This window comes from Panthera uncia, chromosome D2 (assembly GCF_023721935.1).
Source record: "Panthera uncia isolate 11264 chromosome D2, Puncia_PCG_1.0, whole genome shotgun sequence".
Lineage (NCBI taxonomy): Eukaryota > Metazoa > Chordata > Mammalia > Carnivora > Felidae > Panthera > Panthera uncia.
In genome coordinates, this window is record NC_064818.1 from 17419329 (window position 1) to 17439076 (window position 19748).

At 50.9% G+C, this 19748-nt stretch overlaps 1 protein-coding gene across 2 annotated transcripts in view; it reads right to left on the reverse strand.

Moving 5' to 3' along the window:
- GALNT2 (polypeptide N-acetylgalactosaminyltransferase 2) overlaps positions 1-19748 on the reverse strand; it is a 191172-nt gene that overhangs the window by 101054 nt on the left and 70370 nt on the right. Inside the window, exon 1 of one of the 2 annotated variants that reach the window (XM_049645049.1) lies at positions 4194-4222. The exons of the other annotated variant lie outside the window; for it this stretch is intronic. The gene's annotated coding sequence lies outside the window, so the exon portion shown is untranslated. Of the gene's footprint in view, positions 1-4193; positions 4223-19748 lie in introns of those variants that run through there. 2 annotated transcript variants of the gene reach the window in all.

Consider the following 19748-nt stretch of genomic DNA (forward strand, 5'->3'; position numbering starts at 1 on the left):
GCCAGGGGCATCACCCTGCCCACTCTCTCTGTACACGGCCAATTGCCTTAATTTAGTCATCATCTTTCTGTTTAGATCCCCGTGGCCACATACAGATGCAAGGTCCATCGGTGCCCCAGCCCGCTCAATCCAGAAACTCCAGAACCTGAGATGCACCGAGGAAAGGTTTTGGGGTGTGTCGTGGGCATGGCAAATTGATCCGTCCTAGCCCACGAAATGTTGCCAGGGCTCCGCTAGACTGTAAGGCACCGAACAAGTTAGACATGAAGTCTCATCGTTGAGAACATCAAACTTGCCTTCCTCCGATTTGAGGGACCTGCCTTCCCTCATTAGCTCATTCACTGATTGGTTAACAGGTATACGTCTGTTACTTCTGTGGTCTTCCTCCCCAAAACCCTTAACCCCAGTCTCATCAGGAGAAAAACATTAGATAAACCTCAAACACGGGGTAGTTTTTTTTGCTTGTTTTTTTTTTTTTTTTTTTTTTTTTTTTTTTACCAAATCCTTGACCAGGACTCCCCAAAACCATCCAGGTCACCAAAGGCAAGAAAGGCTGAGGACCGTCATAGCCCAGAGGAGCCTAAAATGATCACTCAAAGAAAAACTCAAGAAATCTGACTAAAGTAGGGATTCCAGTTCATAACAACATATCAGTATTGGTTCTTTAACTATAACACATGTATCACACTCATTTTTTTAATGTTTATTTTGAGAGAGAGAGAGAGAGAGCATGTGCACACGCGAGGGAGGGAGGGAGAGAGAGAGAGAGAGAGAGAGAGAGAGAGAGAGAGAGAATCCTAAACAGGCTCTGAGCTGTCAGTGCAGAACCCAACGTGGGGCTTGATCCTATGACCTGTGAGGTCATGATGTGAGCCTAAATCAAGAGTTGGGACGCTTAAGCGACTGAGCCACCCAGGTGCCCCTGTAGGATACCAATTTCAGATGGTCGTAATAGGGAAAACTGGGTGCAGGGTCTATGAGACTCTCTGTACTAACTTCCCATTTTTTTTTTCTGCAAATCTAAAGCTATTCTAAAAAATAGTTTAAAAAATTTTTAAATTAAATGTGTGCAGAGATCTTATTTACATAAAAGGAAAATAATTACATTAAACACTCCTGGTTCAACGTCTGTCAACTACGTATTTCTAGGGTGTCTTGTCACTTTCTAATAGCAATTTCAATCCCACTCCCTCTCCCAGCAGGGAGCTGAGGTGTGAATCTCTTGATAAATGCTGATTTTAAAGCCAATTTTTGCAATGAGACACAGAGCCCAGGAGCAATCTATTTCACACCACCATTTTCTCTTTTCAAGAGCAATCAATCCATCCTAAACGCCCATGTTCACAGTAGATGACCAAAGCACTAGGTGGCCCAGGGCAGGGGGGGCACAAGGCAGGCTATTAACATGCAGCTTTTCTGCATCCCTGCTCCTAAATAAGATTTTATGAAGCAAGACGGCTCTGGGGCCAAGTCATAAACATTCCCGAAGGCAAGAGCAGCAGTTTTTTAATCCAGAGCCCCCAAGTTAGCTGAGCACCTGCTATTTTAAGGAGTCGTTTACAGCCTCATTTTTTTAATCGCGTGATCGGATTCCACCTCTTTCTTCCTAGAATCAGAGAAATAGCGTCTCCGATTTTGGGGAGGGAGGTCTGCGACAAAGCCGCTTTCTAACTGCTGCTTCTTGTTCTGGAATTTTCAACATTAGCTGAAGCAGGTTCTCTTACTTTAGAGAAATGATGAATTTCCGCAAACTTGACAAGAAAATGGCTTTTTAAGAAATGTTTATTTTGGAGAGAGGGAGCGTGTGCACAGGCATGAGCAGGGGAGGGGCAGAGGGGGCGGGGAAGGGAGAGAATTCCAAGCAGGTTCTGCACTGTCAGCGCAGCAGCCCGACTCGCGGCCCGATGTCACAAACCGTGAGATCATGACCTGAGCTGAAATCGAGAGTTGGACGCTTAACCAACTGAGCCACCCAGGCGCCCCAAGAAAATGTCTTTTTAGAAAAAAAAATGGGTGTTTTAGAAATACCATTTCTCCTGTGACGTGTGCAAAAATCAACTGCGTATTAAAGTGTTAATAAATGATTAATTCCCAACAGAGGAGAAAAAAGGGGTGAGAGAGAGGTTAAGCAGGCAGTCAGCACGGCAAGGTGTCGAGCAGCCAGCAGGGACAGACAGGTGGCATCCTCACCAGCCTTTTACCGCCAAGATGTCCCCCCCCCAACCGCTGCCCTCTACCCACGCTGCCCCACCTTCTCCCTCACCCCGATCACCACCAGGATTCCCCTATGCCTGGCAGCAGCCGGACCTCTCTGTCAATACCGTGGCAAAGCTGCGTCCCCGCTTTGCTTCAGCTCAGAGGTGTATGGGGTCTCACAGAACTAACCGCGCTGCAATGCTTGCTACCCTGTCAAAAGCAGGTGCCACTAACTCGTACATTTACTGATGAGATCCCTCCCCTGGGCACCTAAGGTCCATACAGTTGGTTCCTTCCTTGCTCGGTTCTGTAACCACTGGCGTCAAGAACCGTCTAAGAGAAAGAGCCTCCCTGGGCATCAGATCTGTTTTCAAGAGCATCTCCGGGAGAAAAGGGAGTTCTAGAATGACACGCCTTAAAGCGCTCCAAGGGGCCCCGGGTTGGGAACTAAATGGAACATTTTCAATTAAGTTTTTGTCCCTCCCTTACGTAATCCCAGAGCGTGAGGGTCAGAAGTTCCTGGCAGCACAGCCCAGGTACGGCTGACCAGGTGCGAGTGGGAGGGAGGATCTCTTACCAAACCCTCGCCCCATACCCAGCACTGGGCCGGAACTGGTGTTTTCTCGCTTGCTCCTCTGCCCACCAAGGCGAATACGGCAATTCTTCCCCACCCTGAGGCTCCCCTCACAGCACCTTACCCGTGCCCCTCAAAGGGGAGACGCTCAGTTCAAGTACAGCTCGGATTTCAATTCCTTTTCCTTTGGGGACAATTAAATTCAGGGAGACCTGGGCGTTGGAAAAAGGAAAGAAACAGAGAAGCGAGGGGGAGAGGAGGTGGCTTCCCCAAAGCTGCCCTGGGATAGAAGGGGAGGGTAGCGGGAGCCCAGCACACCTCCACGGCCAAGGCCAAGGCCGTGCAACCTGAAGGCTGAGGAGGGAGGTGTTGGGAAACTATATGATAATTCGTGGCAAGGTGAGTAGGTAGGACGATGGTGACCCACGTGGGTCTTTTCAGAAAACCAATGAATGTGGCCGGAGGACCGGAAAATTCCACGTGTGAGGCACGCAAAGCAAGGAAAACACACTCAGGAGCATCTCCGTGAGGCGGTGGGGAGAAACCATCTCAAGTTTTTAACAAATGAGCAGCAGCACACGGGAACTATACAGCATTCACCTTGATTAGTTTAAAATTTACATGTTCTCATGAGCATTCTCTTCATTCAGGGCACGATGGCTCCCTGCCCGCCGTAGGAACGAGACCCCCCCCCCCCCCCCAGCCCTAGGATGGCTGGCCCAAATCCGTTTTTTCTCACCGGGACTTCCTTTTATTAGTTGCAAATTCTTCTTTCACAAAGGATTTGCGCAAACAGAACACGGTCATACATCGTTAGCCCACTTTACGGATAAGTAAACAGGCAGGGAAAGTAGGTTGCCGTAGTACAGCCTGAGCCCGGGTTCCACGCCAGCCTGTCCCAAAACACTGTTTTCTTCCACTGCTCCACGCTCTTTTCTTAGGAGGTTATTTAGATCAGATCAGAGGGGGCCAAGTGGGGCGTTCACATCCAGCCCCCAGTTTGTGTGGCACGTAGTGGAGCCCTGTACCCCAGAACAGGGAAAGCCCCAGCCCAGCCGGCAATGTCTGGTCCAGGGATGCTGGTTGCCCCGGGAACCTCCCTCCCTCTTGTGTTCTGCCAGGGGACAGGACGGACGGTGCCGGTCGGGGGAAAGCTGTTTGATCCCTCAACCCCCGGCAGGTTTATTTACACGTCCATTCTCTGCCTGCAACAGCTGGGACATTTTCCACACTATTCCAGCACGCGGGATTACAACATGGGTTGCAAACATCCCGCTATCTTATTAAAAAGCAAAAGGAGACAGTGTAATTAGCTCAACCTGACCGGAACTCAACTGGGCACCATGTATCAAGAGCTGGAAAGACACTTACAACCTTTAAGCTGAGAAATCTCATTTCTGTGAGTTTATCCTAATGAACTAACCCGAGATCAGGAGCAAGTGTTCTGCATGAATGTTGTAGCATTGTTTCTGAGAAAAAAAAAAAAGAAAGAGAAAACTTAAAACAGTCCCCAGTAAGAAGGCTGGTTAAATTGTGTTATAGCCCCTCAAAAGAGTATTATGCAACCATTAAAAATTATAATTATAGGGATCACACAGCCATATGCAAATGCTTATAATGTGTTAAAGGGAAAAGCAGGAAACAAAATTTTATGTACACAATGAAACAACTATATAAAAATATGTAGCCATATGGATTAGCTTGGAATGAAATGCACTAAAATAAAAAAAGGGTTGTGTTAGCGTGAAGAATAATGAGTTTTTGTCTCCACTTCTCAAACTTTCTGTCATGTTTTTAAATTACCTTCATGAATAATAAATTTAAACACAGACATGTTTAGGTTGGAACTTCAAACCTATGCACTATTTCATATCATTAAGGCATTATGGCAGTTGGCTCGTATCTGGTGGCAGGCTGGGAAGACTGCCCAAAGCAGCTGGAGGACCCCGGGGCGGCACAGGAGCTGTTTCTAGAAAGAGGTTGTGAGCCTGCCCTCTGCTCTCAAGGCGTTAGGTGAAGACGCTATTCTAGAACCCAGGGAGGTCTCCATCTTCCCTCAGGAATTGGTAAGGTCCCTACTGTCCCGGACAGGGTTTGGCTCTTCCAGGCCTGCCGAGGGGCCCTTCTTCTCTGTGTCCATCTCCTTCCCTACTGAGCATTCCCTCCAAGAAACTGGTCAACAAAAGACGAAACTGATCTTGTGTGCTTACGGCCACTGCTGGCACTGACCTTTGGAACTAAGAGGTACACTGGACACGAACCTTGAGTTCGCAGGAACCTACGTGCTCAACTGCCCCTGTCCCCTCCAATGCAGAACATGGACGGGATGAAGCTAACAATAGCAGCGACGCCACCTCCACAGAACTGACATACAGAGAAGTGGGGCCACTCTGTGCCATGAGTGGTAGGGTAGCTGTAGGATGCTGCTTCTCTCATTCTTCACTGAGATGCAGTATTAATGCCCCCACTCAAAGACAAGAAAACTGAGAACCAGAAAGAGGATCAAAGGCACGCAGCCACGTCCAGCGTCACACCCCGATCTGAGTGGTCCAGGGTCCGTGCTCTATCCACAACGCCCAGCCAGTTCAGGGATGGACTGGCTGACCCAGTGCCTGCTCAGATGGTTAGAATAGCTAAATCCGGCTCATCTAAGTGAAGTGTCTGGCTCACAGTTTGTTAGACAGTAAGTGGGGACCGCCCATCCTTCCTCTTACCGTCTCTGATTCCATTTCAGAAAAATTGTAAGTTACGCTAATGTTGCGTTTCAAACGTTGTTCTCCTTACTCACACACTTTATCTTGTTTAATCATAATGGGAAAGATGGGGAGAAGGTGATTTGCTGCAAAGAGCTCAGGCCTTGCAGGCAGCTTCAGATTTCCTGAGCCGGAGCTCACGGCAACAGGAATCACGTCTTCCATCCACGGCGAGGTTGCAAGAATTAAATGAGGTAACATGCATCATGATGATGCTGGCAAGGACCGACAGTAGGTTCTCAATGAAAAGTGAGCCCCTGCCCCACACAATCACCTTATAAATCATACGGCACTCCATTTTGTAGCAGAGAAAACTAAGGCACAAGAAATCACCTGAGTTACCCAAGACCCCATAGTTACTGATAACCAGTCACAAGCCTTCGTTCCACTGCAGACCCACAGAGTCTATGCAATTCAGGAATCACCACCAAGAAGTGCGGACTCCACAGAATCTGTCCAAGTGGTGCTTGTATCTCATCTCTGCACTGAGGTCTGAGAAATTAACACTCTCTTTCAATGTAGGGTTTTGTTTTTTTAATGCTGCATTCCAAAGAGCCTATTTACATGCTAATTTAGTCTCTACAGGCCAAAGATTGATGTGTCTATTGGCTTCGAAACAAGAAAGAACTAGATGCGAATCCAGGTTCCAGAACTTTATAAATGATCCATCTAATACTTTTTTTTTTAATGGGTCTTGTTTGTTTGTTTTTGAGAAAGAGTGAATATGTATGAGCAGGGGAGTGGCACAGAGAGAGGAAGAGAGAATCCCAACCGGGCTCCATGCTATCCACGTGGAGCCTGACATGGGGCTTGAACCCACAAACCGTGAGATTAGGACATAAGCTGAAACCGACAGTCAGACGCCCAACCAAGAGTGAGCCACCCAATCACCCCACAGTCTCTCTAATTCTTGGCAGCATTATCCAGAAGGGTAGACTCTGAGAGGATTAGAGTAGGTGTATGGGAACACCGCATATGCTCCGATATCCAAGCCGCATCGTAACAACCTTGACGACGTGTCCGACCAGATATAGTAAGTGCTGGGAGGAACGCTCTAGAAAGCTGGCTGACTTACATGGTTGCGAAAAACGGCAAAGTTCATCTGAGTCCAATCAAGCAGGACATGCAAACTCACTTTCATTCCTGTGTACACGGGCTTATGCAATAGCACTATAACCCTGAATCTTCCCAGCACACCGTCCCAATGAACTAGGAGTGCCGGGAATTTTTTAGTTTTTAGGAAATTTTGCTAGTGGGTCTTACCCAAGGTTTATACCCGATCTGCTTCCAAAAGGGATTGGGTAGCTTAAAACAAAAGACCTAAATAGCAATGTAAAAGAGATGAGACACCGAGACTGAGGAAATGAGGAAGCAAAATGCTGTGATCGCCTTGAATTTTAATTCTGAGCTTCCCAGGGACAGAAGTAAAAACGGAGTAAGGGGAACGAGAACTAGGATATAATGAGACTCTGTCATAAGCCAGAATATATGGATGCAAGTAACCCGCCAAAGACAAAATGGTACATGATCAAGTTGGAATCTCAATTCAGACCAGACTCCGAAGGCTATGTAAGCTGCAACTAACTGCGTTTTCAGCTCCCAAGTGAAGTCATAAGTACCTTAAGAGAGGCTGAATTTCTGGTGGAAAATCCGCAATTTGTCCTGAAAGTAACGGATTGATTGCAGTGGATTAAACAGGGTCGCGTTTCTCGGCTCCTCCTCCCACGGGCGCTGGAGTAAAAGGGCCCTCCCCTCGCGGACGCTAGGCTTGGCCACGTGACCTCGTCTGGCCAATCGGAAGCCTGGGACCACCAGGCAAGGCGGGGCTTGTAACCAGACTGGCCCTCTGGGAACACAGCTCCAGGGACCAGGCCACCACGTTCAGGGTGACTTGCCAGGCAGCACCAGATGACGACAAGGATGGGGAATGAAATAATACAGGAAATCCTCAAGAGCAGCTAACACAACACAGGAAGCGATCTTCCATGGCCGTCGCCCATAAGAACCCTGGGAGCGCGAGGTGAAAGGCCAATCAGTCAACGGATTCTGCATGAAGCAAAACCAGTACCGTCCACAGTCGGAGCCAACAGCCCCCATTTTAGATATTATACCTCCCCCTGAGTAAATAGAAAAAAGGATCCAGGAGAGCCTGTGTATCAGCCGGGCTGAGTTTCTGCGCTTCAGAAGCCATCTCTGATATAGTTATGCATTTAACAAGTTTTGGGTTTTTTTCTTACTTAATGCTTACTCTACGCCAGGTCCTTTGCTAGCTAGCTGGCAGAGAGGCAGAGATAGGTCAGGCCCTGTCGCCGAGAATATCACAGGTGTAGTGAGCATAAGGTGTGTGCTGTGTCATGACATGGTCAGGCCCTGTCGCCGAGAATATCACAGGTGTAGTGAGCATAAGGTGTGTGCTGTGCTCTTGGGCATGACCTAAGGCTCAGCTCTCGTCCGTAGAGTGGGGACAGCGGTCGCTGGTCACCGCACAGGATTTCCTGCTACAGTGCCTGATGGATACTGTATATTCAGTAACATCGGTACTGCTATTAAAACTACAGCCTTGAAACTCGTGAAGTATCCCTTCCCTATGATACGGACGATGGGCTGGAGAAGTCATCGGTGGGAGGAAGTGAGGAGGGGCTTTGAGACGACAGTGGTCATCCTGCAGAAACGAGAGGAAGGTCTGACCAGTGAGCAGAGACTTACGACACTGGCCCAGAAGCCAGGGAGGAAGCACCCGGGTGGGTGGCTCCTGGAGAACACACCCCACGAGGTTATGACTTCAGCCTCCTTGCCCTACCCTCCAACACTCTCGGGAGTCATTCTGGGTCACAAGGCAGGAACGGAAGGCCTGTGGGCTAACTCCTCCAGAGCTAGAAACAAACTGGCAAACAGGGCTTGGCCAAGGGCTTGAGAAAGCTGGCACTCCCCCAGGATTCCGGCTCCCGAGAGGCATCTTGGTCTACCAGGTGCCAGGAGAAAAGGGATGAAGGGAAGAGGGGGAGCACTGTGGCCAGAGCCAGCCTGCCTACAGGTGGTGGGGAAACTCCATTTCCCTCTCGGAGCCGACCAATTTTCACCTGGCCCGGCCCCACTTGAGACATCCATTTCAGTCTCCACTGCGTTTAGTGGTACAGCCACCCAGTCGGAACCAAGATGGCCCTGGGTCATCTGGCACCCCGAGGCCACCACGCACCCCACGGTTGCACCCCGAGGCCACCACACACGCCACGGTTCCCTGTGGACTCGGTGTGTGGTCCTCCGGCTGGCCATGGCAGCGTCCAGCCCTGGGGCCGAGCACAGAGCAAAGTGACCACCCTTTTCCCACTGAGGAAAGTCTGGCTCGTGTGGTCCCAAACGAGGCTTCAGTTTTACATGTTTTGCTCAGCCCCGGCTAACACGCCGAGCGGGGATCCATGTAAAGGAACAAAATAATTAGGTGAACGTCTCTCGTTGACCCCAGTCTCACACGAGTATCTCCTTTCTTGAGACCCTTCTAATAAACTCCAGGGATTACTAAACACGGGAGAGAAAGCAGCAGGACAACTTGGCTTCAAGGGCAAATACAAGTCACGCGCATATAACATTTTCTGTGGAGGCAGGAGCAACCAGGAGGAGAAGGGAAGACAGCTCCCTAGGTAAATAAAATAATCACATCGATTGCAGCCCAGAGTGCAGGGCAGCTGGTGTTCTCCCCGGGGCTGGGCAAGCTCGCGTGTTTACAGACTACGGGTGAGACAGCACGCTTGTGATATGGCTCTATTTCAACCCCGGATTTTTGTCTCATCAAAAGACAGTGTCGGCGTCCTCAGCAGACACGTGGGGTCTGCCCCTTCACCCACTTCAGGCACGTGATGCAAGAATCAACAGACCGCTGCCCAGGCGCCGGCCAAGCCAGCGGCAGGGGCCGGGGCGCCGCGTGGAAACATTGCCTCGGAGGCCGGTGGTCCACAGCTCTGCGGATACGGGGGCAAAGCCATCAGACAGCATTCATCCAACCGACTGTCGGTGCGCAATTTTTAGCCGTGCTAGGATGGCAAAAGGCACGAGCTCCCGAGGGAGAGTGAACCTGACTTGATTGGCCTCCAGGGAGAAATGGTAGGGACTCTCACCATAGGCTAGGCCGGCTGTCTCATGGGAATGTCTCAAGAACTGCCCGCCTACTGGCCGATCCTGCTCTCATGGGAAGAGGGGGCCCTCCGGCTAAAAACGTTCTGCAGACCAGCCACCGGTCCAGTATGCAAAGTCTGGCAGTGTCACAGGAGGCCTGAGCTTTCGCTCCAATATCGGGCATTTTTCCAAAGCAAAAGCCTAGGGACTTTGCATCTTAGTGTCCCCATCTCCAGAAAGGGGAGCATATGTTAGCGATGGCCTCAACCTCCACCCCCCCCCCCCCCCCCCGCCCCGCAATCCCTCAACAGATCCGCTGCGTGCAGGCTTGACCCACAAGCTGGAGAAACGCACTGGCCCCTGGCTGGGCCCTTATCTGTACCCTGTGCGACACAAAATGCCACCATCACCCTGCCACCCACTGGCTGGGTGGTCCTGAGGGCTCACTGTTTTATGTTCCCTCAGGTACAGACACTTCCAATCCCCCTGCAACCAGGCTCCACCCGACCCACCCAGGATCATTTCTTTCTTTAAAAAAAAAAAAATTTTTTTAACGTTTATTTATTTTGAGAGAGACAGAATGCGAGCAGGGGAGGGGACAGAGAGAGAGAGAGGGGGAGACACAGAATCCAAAGCAGGTTTCCAGGCTCTGAGCTGTCAGCACAGAGCCCAACATGGGGCTTGAACCCACGAGCCGGGAGATCATGACCTGAGCCGAAGTCGGACCTTCAACCGACTGAGCCACCTGGGCGCCCCATCTTTTTTAATATTTATTTTTGAGAGAGAGAGAGAGAGAGAATGAGCATGAGTGGGGGAGGGGCAGAGAGAGAGGGAGACACAGAAATCCGAAGCAGGCTCCAGGCTCTGAGTTGTCAACACAGAGCCCGACGTGGGGCCGAAACCCACCAACTGTGAGACTGACCTGAGCCGAAGTCGGACGCTTAACCAACTGAGCCACCCAGGCGGCCCACCACCCGAGCTGATTTCTTACTGATCCTCCCATCTGCCCACTCCCGGGCCTGTTCCGGCAGGTTCCCCACATACGATGCGCTCCTTCTCCGTTCCTTCACTTGGCTCATGATCTGTTTTCAATTAAGGTATGCTTTACATGCGGTGAAATCCACTCTCGTGTGCGGCTCTGTGAGTTTTGACAACTGTGCACATTCATGAAACCACCTCCACAAGCAAGACGTAGAGCAGTTCCCCCACTCAAAAAATTCTCCCGCATACCTTAACTCGGCCTCTGGCATCCCCTGAGCAGCCTTCTGTCTCTATAGCTTCGCCTTTTCTAGGACGTCACGTGAGTGAAATAATACGGTAAGTGACCTTTTGATGTCAGCTTATGCCCCGCACCTTGTGGATGGAGATCCGTCCATCAGCACTTGCTTTCCTTCAGCCGCGCGGTGGTAACCCACCGTGTACCGCCACGCTCCTCGTGGGGGTACCACAGCTCGTGCGTCCGATCTCCAGCTGGGGACAGCCAAGGGACTTCCAGTTTGGGGCAAATGTGAATGAGGTCGTCATGAATTCCGTGAGCACACGCGCTGCCACTGCTCTTGGAGAAACGTCTAAGCCGGACTCCTGGGTGGTACGGGAGCGTATGTTTCGCTTGATAAGCTGCCCAACTCTTTTCCAAGCCAGCCGCGCCATTTTGCCTTCCCACCAGTAACATGAGAGTTCCAGACACCCTGTATCCTTGCCAGTACTTGGTATTATCGTTTGAGTTTTTTTTTTGTTTTTTTTTTTGTTTTTTTTTTATTAGGTCATTCTGCATAGGTATATAGTGACACAGGGCAACTTTCTTATTTGCTGGAATTATGCTTACGACATGCTGGGTGCTGTGCTCAGTGGCTCATTCCCTTTCAATTAATGCCCATTCCAAATCTCCACAGTGAGTTCCGGTATTTTCTCTGCTTTTAAATGAGGAAACGGAGGTGGCGTTCGATCCGAGGTCAAACGACCGCAACGTTCGCGGCCTTAAGATCTCTCCGAGGATGGCCTTCCTTACACCTTCACGGATTCTCTGTAGTCTTTTGGGCTCTTGCTCAAATTTCACCGCCTGTGTGACGGTTTCTCCAAATCGTAGAGTAATACAGCCCGGTCTGACCTTGCCTTTTAGGGCCCTTGATCAATTCCCTAATTATTTCCTTTCTCTCCAATTAGAGAACCAAAGCATTCTTCAAGTAACGCACGTGTCTGGTCTCCCCAATACTGCTTTTCATCTTCTCCATTTTAGGCACTGACTGAAACGAATCAGAACACGTAGCAAGTGTCTGGAAATTGAGGGAGGAGGCATGCTATAAAAAACAGAGGCTACAACTTGCATGTCAGGGCCCAGAGTTCCACAGTGCTTTATGCAGCCACAACCTGCGGGTCGTATTCTGCCCCACCAGGGGGATCAGAAAGTTCAGGCAGTTATTTAGAGAAACTGTGGCAGGTTATGGGTCACTGTAAAGCACCCCCGTCCCCAGTTGCCACAAGCTGCTCCATGACCAATGATAATAAAATAGCTGGTGTCTGGAAAACAGGGTGAAAACAGCTGGCGACATCACGAAGGACAAACCAGTTTTAGGAAACAACCTTAAAAGCAAAAGAGGCACAAGACGGACTACCGGGGACAAGGGAGACTTCTTAGGACGACAGTGCAAACCAGTGCTAAAGCCAGACCACATCCCAAAACAACACAGCAGACCTCAGCCATGGAACCGGAAGCTGCTGGAAGGCAGTCACACCTGGAGGCCAATTAGCACACGCAACCAATTCGTCATGTGCTTGACCCCACCATGTTCCTTTCCCTACAGGATTCAGAAGCCAGGACTTTGCTACAAATCTCCGTGCTCTGCTCCCTCCTCTTCCCCAACCGCAGCCCCACATCATCGAACCAGCTAGGCCTACGTGCTGTCCTGTCCAGTGAGCATTTCAGATCAATGACCCCACATCCTAGAGAACGAAAGCCTTTCCCTGTATTTCTATCCATCGCCCACAGAAAGCTCCCGGTCACCTTCACCTCCTCCCTCCCCTCACCCCACCTTCTGTGTTCCAAGGGTCCTACCAAAGTGTCTCTCACACCGCGCCGGCCATCCACAGGGCCAGCGTGCCCAAGTCCGTGGCACGGACTCCACGGTGTCTCCTGACCGGACGCAACGCCTCCCTCTTCTGTCCACGTGGAAGCCACCGAGGAATCTGCCCTTTTAAATTTTTCGTACATTTGCTGATTTTTGAGAGACAGAGAGAGACGGAGCACAAGCGGGGGAGGGGCAGAGAGAGAAGGAGACACCGAATCCGAAGCAGGCTCCAGGCTCCGAGCTGTCGGCACAGAGCCTGACGCGGGGCTCGAACTCAGGAACCGCGAGGATCGTGACCTGAGCTGCAGTCGGGACGCTTAACGGACTGAGCCGCCCAGGTGGGGAATCTGCCCTTTTAAAGCAACACTTCCATCCCCTGTTCAGAGCCCTGGGGCAAACCGTGTGGGCCTCGATGTTTCATTTCTTAGAACTGGCGGGGCCTTCTCTTGACCTGGCCCCTTATCTCGGCTCTCTTGGTCAGCACTCCCTCCTCCTGTCAGCCTGGGTGATTCTTGACCTTCTGTGACTTCCTCCCTCTGCACTCCTCACTTGGAAACCCCGTTTGGGGTTTCTAATCACTCTTCCTCTTGGAAATGGTCTTCAGATTATAAAAGCTTTAGACCCACAAAGCCTGGATCTGCCTCTGGGGCTGTGCCCGGAGGGTCTCGAGCCGTGGCTACCGGCTCTCCCAGGGACCAGACGCCATTTGGCCACACACACCCGACGCTTTACCCCCCTCGTGGCACTTGGGGTGGAGGGAACTTAATGACCTACGCCCAAACACTTCGATTTCTGATCTGTTTTTGAAGGTTCTGGAAGAAGCCAGAATTTCTTTATCGTAAGCATCTGAAGTAAAGGCCGTCCTGAAAGAGCTCCCGGTTGAGTTGTGTGCCGCTTCTCGGTTCGCGGACAGCCCAGCTGAAGCACCGAGGGGGAGAGAGAGGTGGGCTGTGATGGGTCAGAGGCAGTGGGCCCATGTTCGGGAGCAGACAGAGATTCTAGACAGAGAACCAGAGGCAGGCGGGGCAGAGAGAGCCAGAGCTCAGCACGCACGGCTTCGACAACCCTCGGGCAGAGCACAGTGGGCGAATGCCCTCTGATTTCTGCTGTACAGATGTGGGGGAACGTGACGCCCTCTGACAGGCTGGAACCCACAAATCCGGGAAACTGCTTGGAGGCCAGACACAGGCCCCGCACCTAAACTCAAGTGCTTTCTCTTTTCTTCCTCCAAATTTGTTAGTGAACATACAGTGTAATATTGGCTTCGGGAGCAGAATTTAGTGATTCGTCACTTCCATACAATGCCCAGTGCTCGTATGTTCGTCCGTTTTGTTTCCTAAATTCCACGTGTAAACTTTAGTGCTTAAAACCGAGCGGAGGGCCGCCTTACCTGGGAGTGCTCTGAGGTCTGGAAAACAAAGTCCCAAACCTAGACCCTCCCACCCCCCCGCCCCGCCCCAGCAAAGTCTCAGTCCAAATTTCCCCATATTCTAAGGACACCAGCCATGTTGGAATAGGACCCACCGTAATATAATAACCTTAGCTTCATTTGACGACCTCTGTAAAGACCTTGCCTCAAAATGAGGTCACATTCTGAGGCCACGGGGGTTAGGTTTCATCAGATCTTTTTTGAGGGGACACCTATAAATAGCACCTCTCTCCCCGAGATTTCGCAGTGGGGGGCAGAGTATACAGATAGAAGGGCCCAGACACCTCTCACTCAGTGACTGGTTTTCACACTGACCTGTGCCTATTCGTTGGCATTCCGTCTGGCTCAAGGCTGTTTCTTAAAGAGGCAGAAGGCACAGCTCTGGCCCAGCGGGGGAAAGCGGGCACAGAGGTCAGTGAGCTAACGGCCTGTGGCCCTTCTCTATTAAGCATCCGCCCCACGTGGAGAAAAGCTCATCCATCGTGGGACGAAGAGCACACATCTTGATTCCAAGCACAGGGTGTTAGGGCAGCTTGATTTCTGACAGGACTGAACAGTGCACTATTCAAAACGTACAATATATACATTCCCCTTGCACAATGGGGAAAAGTTCTTGGCATAACAGCTCAACAGACACTCTGATTATGCAAGCTCTTTTCAAAAAGCGTCGGGCCTCCAAGAAGCTAATCTGACAGAGACTTATTGTTCTCTCCAAATAATGGGTGAAAAAAGACACCATTTCTGAGTCTTTAGAAGACAGACACCCAGGCAGACAGGCCCACACAATCAATCTGTGCAGAAGTTGGTAAGAGGCCGGGGCACCAGTCGCTTTTAGGAACGTATCAATTCCACCAGACTCCAGGGAAGGAAAGAGAGTGAATGTTGAGGGCCACCGGCTGGAGGCCCCCAGGCCCCACGGCCTCCTGCGGGCTGCGGGCGTGCCAGGAGGGCCAGAGACCAGAACAATGGCTGCAATCCATTTCGCAGGAGTGGGGAGCAGGGCCACGGCCAGACGGGCTGAGCTCACCGTGTCTGACAAAAGGAACTTTTCACAACCGAGACCTTTGGGTTGGAATTATGAAAAGAGGGCAGGGGTGGGGGGGGGGGGCCGGGAGGGCACTTTGGGAGACGGGTGACTGGTGAGTTGAGAAGGCGTCCTCAGACAAAACTGGACGTTCTCTACGACTTATTTTTCAAGAGGACTGGGGTAAATTAACACCAAGGTCACTGTAATGCTTGTTTCAACGCATTACCGGTATGTTTTCTGTTTTTCTAATATACTCGAATGTGCTTATTGTAAAAGAAAGAAAGAAAGAAAGAAAGAAAGAAAGAAAGAAAGAAAGAAAGAAAGAAAGAAAGAAGGAAAGAAAGAAAAAGAAAGAGAAAAAGAAAAGAAAAAAGAGAAAAGAAAAGAAAAGAAAAGAAAAGAAAAGAAAAGAAAAGAAATAAAAGAAAAGGAAAAAAGATCTTTAAAATGTTAACTAAGGCTGAACCTTCATAAATTGCTCTTTAGGGCATCTGTCGAATCTGACCATAGAAATACTCTCATATGTAAGAAAAACTGAACTGACGATCAGTGTGTGTCTGCTGCATCCCAGGCATGGCACCAAGCAGATTTGTTTTCATTATCTCTTTTCGTTTTCTCTCCTTTAAATGTACTTAGAAGGGCTGAATGCATTTTAGTCACGTCACCAGGTATTAAGTTTTACTCACAGTGGTGGACAGGAAAACCCAAGGCTCAGGGAGACGCGAATGATTTTCTGTCCCGAACCAGAGCCAGGCACAAGGCAATAAAACAGGTGACAGGGTAAGAAGGCAAAGCCTGAGAATGTGAACGAGGGTGGGCCAATCACTATCCGGGCAGGTGCACCCGGGAGCCGGGGACGGGGATGGGGCCGGGGTGGGAAATGAAGGGAGATATGGGGAACGACCATGGAGGAAGATGGACCCTTTCTCATGACAAGTGATGTGAAGGAACCATCTGAAGGGCGGACCAAGGCTGCACATGACGATGACAGTCATCTTGTCACACACAAAACATAAAATACACGTCCTTTTTTTTGGTAATTTTATTTATTTGAGAGAGACAGAGACAGAGACAGAGAGCACACTAGCAGGGGAGGGACAGAGACAGGGAGAGAATCGCAAGCAGGCTCTGCACTGCAGAGCCCAGTGAACCATGAGATCATGACCTGAGCAGGAACCAAGGGCACTTAAGCGAGTGAGCCACACAGGTGCCCCAAGTATGTGTTCTAAACCAGATGAGCTACTTATCCTGCTCCCCGTCTCTCCCTTTGTTCCTCTCCCGGCCATGCACTAGCCCAGCAGCTTTCAAATTTTTTTGACAAAACCCACAGTAAGAAATAAATTCAATGTAGAGACCCAGTACTCAATTCATACGTCAGTATATATACTATATATACATATATATATATATATATAGTATATATATATATATATGTATATATAGTACATATACCTGTGCACATATGCACACACATCCCTATATATGTGACAAGCCTTATAAAATATACCTCTTTTTACCATATGTGATGTGCCCCAATATCTTCTACTTAATTTCTCTTTTAAATACGGATGCCATCCCTCCTAAATGAGTTTCACGACCTACTTTGTGGGTTGTGACTTAAAATCTGAAAAACCTTGCTCTAGCCTTTGGAAGAGTCACGGTCAAGGTTCCAGACTGGTATCAGGAACACTTACAGGCCACGGGTTCAAGCCTGAGTCAAAGAAGTAAAAGGGAGCCCGACACCCGGACCCTCCGAGGGCCTTCCTTTTGTTCACCTGTAGCTGAGGACCCAGATGAACACCAGGGGCTGTGCTGTCCTTCCTCACACCTGCGTGGCAGGGGCCTGGCCCAGGAGGGAAGGTGCCCCAGGGGAAGGCAATCCTGAGATCGGAGAACTGGAAATTCTCCTCCCGGGGCCATGCTGGGGAGGAAGGGCAGTCAGGGTCTCAGTGCCCTACTAAGGAAACATGGGCCATGCACTACCTCCTTAGGATCCTGTGCTCTGAGGACATTACATTTCTGGCTGGGCCGTCACCACTGGCTGCCTGGAGGCACGCAGAGGGACAAGCCCACCTTTGTCCTACCCTTGTCTGGATCTAACCGTGCTATGTCTGAATGGGAACGGTCAAATCAAGAGATCCAAGCAGGAGGCTCCACCGGAACCCGTCTTCAAGGCTCTTCCCTCCCAGAGGATGCAGGGACTTGAGGCACAAGGAGGGAGAAGGTGACCACAGGGACCATCAAGTCACTATGCTGACGAAGCTACAAAATCTGATCCAGGAGGCCACACAAAACCTGAACGTACTTCCCCAACAGGAAGAATGTCATGTTCCAGGAAGGAAACAACTCAGGTAGTGGAATTTAAACAGAAAAGAGCAGGGGCGCCTGGGTGGCTCAGTCAGTTAAGTGTCCGACTTCAGTTCAGGTCATGGTCTCGCAGTCCGTGAGTTCGAGCCCCGCGTCGGGCTCTGTGCTGACAGCTTGGAGCCCGGGGCCTGCTTCGGATTCTGTATCTCCTTCTTTCTCTGCCCCTTCCCCACTTGTGCGTGCTCTCGCTCTGTCTCTCCCTCCCTCTCTCAAAAATAAATAATGTAAAAAAAAAAAATCTCTTTAAAGAGAAAAGCACTGAGTCAAGTCACACAAAAGCACGAAATACACCTGCACCCCAGTCCTAAGAGTTGCATACAGTGGCCCTAACTGGGGGTTATGGGAGTTGCTTTGAGACTACAGGAACAGACTCCTCAGGGAAGGAAAGGCAAAGGCGAGCTCCTCTGTGCTCAGAAGACGGCAGGCTTCCATCCAGGAAACTCATCAGAGACGAGCAACGGAGCAGCCCCCATTCAGAGGGCTGACTCCACTCCCTGGATGGGAAGGCGGCAGTTTCTGTGCCTCCTGCCATCTTGCAGGGGTGAGGGGAGGGCCGGGTGGTCCAGCACAGCCTCTACCGGAAGAACAGACACCGCAGAAAACTCTACAGAGGTGCCCTGGACAGGATTTACCAGCAGCGCTTTAAGTTTCAAAACAAGACCAAAAAAAGAAGAAAAACAAAACCAAGCAACCCAGAAGAACCCTGAAACCGCTGCACGGGGAGGAAAGACATCTCTAGAAGAAAGGTTTATGCGACAGAAGAGAGGAGACGTTCCTTTCAGAATACAAGCAGACACGCAACCCCCCCCCCCAACTCCCAACTCCAACTCCAACGGAGACATTTACTTCTCAGGGCGGGCGGGGGGGGGGGGGGGAAGCTATTGACTAAAACAAAAGCAGAAGAAAAGAGGAAGCTCGAGGTAGCTGTTTTAGCGTAGCTTCCTAAAGTAGCTTTCAGAAAGGTTCAAAAGGTTTTTTTTTTTTTTCACAAAAAGGATTTTTGTCCGTTTTATCCAAACAGAAGTCTCTGGGAGCGGGTATGCCACCTCGGGAGACGTATGAAATCCTGTCTTTTATTTCAAGCCTGTCAACTGTCTTCTGGGTGCTCTATCTCTGGCGTCCTTTGGCGGAAAAAAGGAGCGAGTCCCCTGCGCAGAGAGAGAGGAGCACAGGGAGGCAGGCAGCTGCCCAGACACCAAATCACCTGACGGCTCCCTGAGTGAAGCCCGGGGGTGGACGGCAACCTAGCAGGTGTCGGGCGGCCCAGTGGCTCCCCAAGCCCGTGCAGCCATCCCCACCCTGGAGGCTGTCACACTGGGGGGCTGTCACTCTGAATTGCAGCGTAACTAGGGAAGGGACATGAAGGGTCCGTAAGGATTAAATCAGAGCGGGAGGCCCGCAGGGGCACCCCGACACGTGCTCTGATGCCCCCCAGGGAAGCCCTGCCGAACTCGTTCGAAGGCCTGCCCAGCCCCCCGGAGACGAGAGCCCGGAAGCAGTGTCGCGGGTGTCCCGTCACGCCACGCCCTTCTAAGAGCGAAGGGAACTTGGCTGCAAGTTTTCCGCTCTGGACACAGAACCGTTCGATCGATCTGTCCGTTCGTATTCACACGGCTGAGATGTGAAACAACAAAACCAAAACAGAGCCCGTCGCCCACCTCGTTAAGCCGGTCTAGGTGCCACCTCTCCCCCCCCCCCCCCCCCCCCGCCCCGGAGAGGGACGACACCTCGAGCAGGTGAAGCTTTCAATCCCCTAAGTGCAAGGACCCCCACACTTGTGTTGTACTCCCGTGTGCCAAAGGAGTCCTGCGTGTCCCTGTCACGACCGTGGCCTGTCCTGGAGTCACTGCAGAGGAGAAGGGAGGCGTTCAGCTCGGGAACCTCCCTCCCCGCAACACCAGACCCGAGAGCCACCACAATCACAGAGCGCCCCAACCACTAACACTGCACACACGCTGTGGGCCCCAGAAGCCTGCAATTAGGCAGCAACCACGGCCGCTGCTCCTAAACCCTAAGTGGCCCTGCACTGCCTCCCTGCCGGGAGACACGAGATCTGGGCCACAAGACAACCTCAGGAGCTGGAAAACGGCGGCAGCAGCTGTTGCAACCAGACGACCAAGAATCCGACGAGGAAAACCCTTGAGGAGGCTGCACGCCCCGGAAGTGACTTAGAGGGAGCGAGACATCTAGCCATCTCTGCAGCGGGGGGGGGGGGGGGGGGGGGGGG